We start from the raw sequence: 5,729 nt of genomic DNA on the forward strand, positions 1-5,729 counted from the left end.
CAACAACACCAATTCCAATAAATCATCATTGTACACAATCAATATCATACTCACCATCAACATGGTTCAACCCACAATTCAACCATAACCAATCATCAAGCATAAATCACAACATGCATATTTCTCATACATCATACCACCAAGGCATCAATAATCATCATCACATATATGACCACATCATATATCAACAATTCAACAACATCAACAATTCAATGCCTATCTTAGGGCCTCTAGCCTAAGTATTTCCTACCACATTACATATTAGATACGGGAAACCGAAACCATACCTTAGCCAATTTCCCAAGCTCAACCGGAGCACTTCCAAACCACTTATCCACAAGCTCTCAAGGCCTCAATACCTCCAAGAATAGATTTTTCACCACCAAATTTCTTTTTCAAACTTTTCAAAATCACCAATCAAACTCTAATATTCACATATACACAACCTAAGCCACAATCATCATACCCATACGCAACATCTCAATACCCAAATATCATAGAATTAACAAATTATACTAGGGTTGAGAATCTTGCCACACCTAAGGTCCAAGGAGACAAGATTAACCTTCTCCTTCAAGAGAGTTGGGTCCTATAACATCAAAGAGCCCAAAATCTCAACATTTTTGCTCATAAAACTCGAAAAAAGGCTGGAATTTCGAAGAGCAAAATGTGGCTTACCTCAAGATTAATTATATGGGTTTTGTAGAGCTCTCCGCGGTGAATGCGTGGCCGCAAACGGAGCGGCAATCGGAGTTCTAGATCAAAAGTTATGGTGGTTTGAAGATCAAGTGAGAGAAAGAACTTGAGAGAGTGTTCTTCCCTCCATGGCCTCCATTTTCAGCATGTGAGTGTGTTTAGTGAGGAGAGAGAATGCTGAAAACTAGGGTTTTGGTTTAGTTATGTTGGGCCAAGGGCCCACTTTGGGTCCGGTTGGCCCGGTTTGGCCCGTTCGGTCCAATCTTGGTCCGATTTCTATAAAATTGGTACCGAAATTCTTGTCTCAGTCTCCTCTATCACATTTAGCCATAAAAATCACATTTTGGACTTTCTAGAATAAATTCTCATTTATGGGTTAATTAGCCGTTAATTAACCGGGTTTTACAACAATCTATATTATTCAACACATCATCATATCACAAAGAGGCCTCTTTCAAGCACCCCAAAAATATATCTAAAAAACTTGCTTTAGCAATAAATGAATGCCAATGCCACATAATTAAATTACAAATAGCAACAACAATAATAAATTAATCACATTAATATAAACGCTCACACTGTTATGATTTAGTCCATCAAAATCGCAACTATGAATAGCTACCAAAAATGTTATATATAATAATGATTGTAAAGCACAATCAGCATCATAGTGCTTGAAAGGCAATAACATACATTAAACAATACATTAAAAAATATTTCTATCAATTAGAAATTCTACCTGAATAGTTGCCAAAAGGAATCCAATTCCCTTCACATATCTGTAATAACTTTTTGTAAAACAGCAGCAACGCTTTGAATAAGAATAGACAACATCTAGGCTCTTTTAAGGAAACAATTCATTATTACCTGCTAACTGGCCTTTTCTTTTTGAAATCTGCCTAAAAAATAGAGAATGAACATCCAATTTAGTGCTTCATAAAATTTTATAAAATTCTGAAAAAAAAAGAGGGAGAAATGACGACCTTTTGGAATGCAGTAGTGATCGACGAGGATGCAATTGCGAGGGGAGGAGGGCTGCAGTAGCATAGCAATCTGCAAACTGCGAGGAGAAGGGACTGCGACGGTGAACTGAGAATCACAAGTGAAAAGGGGACGGAGTGGTGGCAGTTCCTCGAATTGCGACTGAGAGGGCGCGAGCGTTCGTGATCAGCAATTGCTGCGGTTGATTCCATCACGGAGGAAGGGCGAGTGGTCATCAAACGATGGCGCGGCGATGTGATGGCATGTTGCTATGCTTCCCGTGGGCTCCTGTGTCAATGGTGGAGGTTCTGGCGATCTGCAATGAGGACAGAGGTGATGGAAATCTGGTTGGTGCCGCAACGGCATGGTGACGGCGCGAAGAAACAGCACGTCGGGTTGTTAGGAGTAGGGTAGGGCGGCACATCGTTAGAGGTTTAGGGGAGAGGGATTAGGGTTTGAGGGAGAGAGATTGGGTACTAAATAGTGAGAACAAATTCCTTTTATATGATGTTTTTTTATTTTTTAAAAATCTGACTTTTGAAATTAATTAAATTAATTATCATTTGATGTTTATTTCAATTTTATCATTATTGTACATATTGTACACTATTGACTCCCCATATTTTCTCATATGCTAATCATTAGGATGATATGCTGATAGCAAAAGACAAAATATTTGGACCAGTTCGGTCCATCTTAAAATTCAAGTAAGTGCAATATGTAAATAAAAAAAATATTTTATAATTATAAAAAATTAACTATTACATAAGTTATCATATTTTTTTTATATATATTTCACACAATGTTTTTTTATAAAATAATCTATCGTTAGAATAATAAAATATTTTCTTAATAAAATATTTCATAAATATTAAATATCTATCTCTATTCACTTGCTAATCAAAATTTTTTATAAACACTAGGAAAAAATCAATTACAAACAGATTTTAAAAACAGATTTTTTTTATTAAAATTATCAACAAATTTTGTTCGTCGGTAAAAATAAGAAATTTGTCAAAAAATCTATTTGTAATAAGATATTTTCGAAATATATATTTTTATATGGTAGTTGATTGGTGGCTGATTCTTTGTAAGTATATAATATGGTTGTAAATAAATAAAGAACAAGTTGTGGAATCATGAAAGTGTATGTGGTTGATGTGATAAAAAAAACATGAGTAAGGACATTGAAGAAGTAATAAAGAGAGCAAATGCAACACGATATGGACTAGCAGCAGGAGTGTTCACAAAGAACATACCCACAGCAAACACATTTATGAGTGCACTCAGAGTTGGAACGGTTTGGATCAACTGTTTTGATGTATTCGATGCTGCCATTCACTTTGGAGGCTATAAGATGAGTGGAATTGGGAGGGAGAAAGGAATCTACAGTCTCAACAACTACTTACTACCTTTAGATCAAAGCTGTTGTTGAACCACTCAAGAATCGTTCTTGGATTTAACCCTCTTCTGTTTTAACTATGCTAGGCGTATGTTAAAATTACTAGTATAAAATATATATTAAAATATAATATATATTAAAAATGAATTAAACAACACATATATTTATATATAAATATATAGTAGTTAATTTTAATAATTGATTTTAATATAAAAATAGTATTTTTTCTATTTTAATATATATTTTTACATTTTCTTTTCTCCATTTTCAACAATTCGATAATAAATAGTATACAAATACTTTATGTTGTAACTTGTAAGATCCTCACCTTATCGATTGAATCATGTACTAGCATACTACTAATTAACACAAAACATACCAACTTTGGTGGTTATTGAAGAAATTGTGACCGTGGTCTTAATTGAGGATAAAGAAGAAGAGAACAAGAAGAAAATGCTCAGACAAGTTTGGAGATATATTGGGAGAAAGTGGTCTTTCTAATTAAAATGTAGAATAGAGAATAAAAAATTGTACAGTTATATAATGGTAACCAACTATTTATATCACTATTTAATTAACTCATAACTTAGTCTAACTAACTAACACTACTAATGCTATGTTGAGTCAGCATTACTAAACCAAAACAATATACCACTAGCTACTAGGTATAATTTATGTAAATTATTTAATACTGTCTTCATCCTCCTCCTTCAAGTTGTAGCTAGTTGTTGCAAGATCTTCATTAACCTCCCTTAGAATCACATTGCTCATCACTGATGACAAATCATTTTAGGCTAGTTTTTACTAGCATTCTTTTTTGTTTTCATTAGATTTTATGCACTTTCTTGCAAAATAAGTAAGTAATTAGAGTGAAATTTCATATTTATCTCGATTCAATCAAACATTATTAATTTGATAAAAAATCATGAGATTTATGCAAGAATTAGGAGATTATTATGAATTATGCAAAACCTTATGATTTTGGTGAGACTTTGATTGCATGTTTGATTGATGACAGATGAAAAGATGAAAAAGAAAAGCAGAGAAATGAGCATTACAGATGAATGCTGCGCTTAATTGAAGAACGCTACGCTCTCTAGCGATGCGTAAGCGTATAGAATGCGCACGCGCAGAATGACATTCTGCAAATCTACGCCTACGCTACATGACCCGTACGCGTGGGTGGAGGATCAGCGCTCATTAGCAAAGAATGCTACGCTTTCCTCGAATGAGCGCCTGCGATTGGAAAATGCATGTGTACGCGTCGATGTGACAATAATGGTGGTTGACGCAAACGCATACATGATGCTAGAGCATAGAAATGATAATTTACTATCCACGCGCACGCGCAAAGGACCTGCACGCGTGAGGAGCGCTCATGGCGCGAACGTAGCACTCATTTAAAAAACGCTGCCAAGGGATGCGCACGCACGCATGATACGCGCAAGCATGGCTGAGGCAGAAGATAGTATCGACGCGCACGAATGTGTTACGCATACGCGTCGATGGTGCAACAATGCAAGGGACGCACACGCACAGAGGACGCGTACGCGTCAGTGAATGAGCGCTACGCTATCTTTGAGAACGCTACGTTCTCCTGATTGCTGCATGGAAGTACCCATTTCTGACCCACTTCATCAAAGGTCAAAAAGCCCTCTCCAAGGACTTGATGATTGAATTGGAAAGTGTATAAATAGAGGAAAATTTAATTTCATTAGGATCTTTCTTTTAGTTTTTCTTTTTAGGAGTCCTGTAAAGTTATTTTTAGAGTTTTGAGATCTACTCTTTAAATTCTTTCTGTTCTTTATCTTCTGCAATTTTTCTTTTCTATTTTGTGCTAGAGCAATGATGAACTAAACCTCAATTTCATTCGGGGGAGGAGCTCTATTGTAATTCCAATGAATCAATGAAATTCTTCTTCTTCTCTATTCATTTGTGTAGATATTAGGTATCTTCTATTTTGATTGTGGATTATTCACTCCGGAAGCGGGTTTAATTCAATTGAATGGTTGTGTAAGTCTCAGAAGGGGAATCACTTGCATTAGAATTGGAGCTCTATCCTTCACTATTCTCTTGATCAACACTATTCAGGAGGAATTGAGATCTTGAGAATTAGTGTGGCTTATGGATGAGAGACATACACTTAACCTCTTCTCATGACAATTAGATAAAGGAATTGGCAAGATTGATTATGATTAGCGAGATGGATTGCCAAGGAATTGGGATCCAATCAATTTCAATTTGCCATAGATCTATGCATATGATTGAGAAAGGAGTTGAGACCCAATTGATTCATGATGGATTATGATATCTCCAATCTCTGATGAATCACTTTCCTTAAATTTCTCTCACTTTGATTTCTCTGCACTTGCTTCAATTTACAATTGTTCAGTTCTGTTCTAAATCCCAACACCCAATTCCTTTTAATATTCACGCAATTCAAATTCCCTTGCAATTTAGATTCTGCAATTTTAATTCCTTGCACTTTAAGATTCAGTTATTTACATTTCTTGCAGTTTAAGATTCAGTTCTTTTAATTTCTAGCATTTTAAGTTTCAGTAATTTACCTTTCTTGTCATTTAAGTTTCTACTACTTTACTTCCAGCATTTCAATTTCCTGCAATTTACCTTCTATCAATCATAAATCACT

General features: G+C 35.1%; 1 pseudogene; it reads left to right on the plus strand.

Annotated features, from left to right (window-relative positions):
- LOC107492655 (aldehyde dehydrogenase family 2 member B4, mitochondrial-like) overlaps window positions 1-3,140 on the plus strand; it is a 57,835-nt pseudogene extending 54,695 nt beyond the window's left edge.
- Window positions 3,141-5,729: the final 2,589 nt, after the last annotated feature.

The sequence above is a fragment of the Arachis duranensis genome, chromosome 1, assembly GCF_000817695.3.
Source record: "Arachis duranensis cultivar V14167 chromosome 1, aradu.V14167.gnm2.J7QH, whole genome shotgun sequence".
Classification (NCBI taxonomy): domain Eukaryota; kingdom Viridiplantae; phylum Streptophyta; class Magnoliopsida; order Fabales; family Fabaceae; genus Arachis; species Arachis duranensis.